Here is a 1,050-nt window from a genome sequence, read left to right as displayed (position 1 = left end):
GTATCTTCTTGGCCTTTTGGCTAAGATCAAGTTTAGCATTTATTCTTAACAATTTAAAATATGATATGATAGTAATTGGAGTTTTAGAGCAGTAGGCGCTTGCTTTGTCCACTCCATGCATAGACCTGATATTGCAGTACCTCCAGGAATGGTGCAACACACCCCACAAAAGAAGTTAAATTATAAATACAGTCCATACTCAAAGTTTAGACATTATAAAAAGTGATGAATTCTAGGAGGTGGGGATGATTGGGGAACAACTTAAAGTCTGTCTACCATACTACTCTTATGAGGAAAAGAAAAAGTATTGAGCTGAAATTATTTTTTAAGAATAAATTTGTTTGATCAAATTATGATATATGTATCTATATATCTACCACAGTGAAACCCACTATTCTGAATAATAATTTGTACCTATATAAAAGGAAAAAAAAAAAACTTCTGCAAAGGAGTCAGTCTTAGTTACATTTATTTGCCATATATAATAATTTATCATACATTTACTTAGTTTTTCCTAACATATCAATTTATAAAAGGATATTTGATATTACTGATGTAGTATCAGAAGTAATTTATATGATGAATTATAATAGGAAAGTGTTCTAGTTCACTAAAAATCATTTTACTGGATATCAATTACATGGAAAATCAAATTTTCTTTCTTTTCTTTTTTTTTAAAGAGAGAGAATTTTTAAATATTAATTTATTTTTTTTTAGTTTTTAGTGGACACAACATCTTTATTTTATTTTTATGTGGTGCCGAGGATCGAACCCAGAGCCCTGGGCATGCCAGGCAAGCATGCTACCGCTTGAGCCACATCCCCAGCCCCTCAAATTTTCTTTTTATCTCTCATATCCATAGTTAGTTTTCAAATGTATGTAAACAAATCTATGCAGAGATCCCTAAATTTGTAAACTATTTTTTTTGTATCTAGCTATTTAATTTGTACACAGTGTTTCATAAGTTCTTTTCCTAGACAAGTTGCTCTCTGCCTTTGTATTTTGTCATCTCATAACTGTTCAAAATTCTGTAACTTCTCTTGTTTTGGA

General features: G+C 30.4%; 1 pseudogene; it reads left to right on the top strand.

Moving 5' to 3' along the window:
- On the top strand, positions 1 to 162 carry LOC125614665 (annotated as a pseudogene).
- The last annotated feature ends 888 nt before the right edge of the window (positions 163 to 1,050 follow it).

This window comes from Marmota marmota, unplaced genomic scaffold (assembly GCF_001458135.2).
Source record: "Marmota marmota marmota unplaced genomic scaffold, marMar, whole genome shotgun sequence".
NCBI lineage: Eukaryota > Metazoa > Chordata > Mammalia > Rodentia > Sciuridae > Marmota > Marmota marmota.
This window is presented reverse-complemented; position numbering and strand designations above follow the sequence as displayed.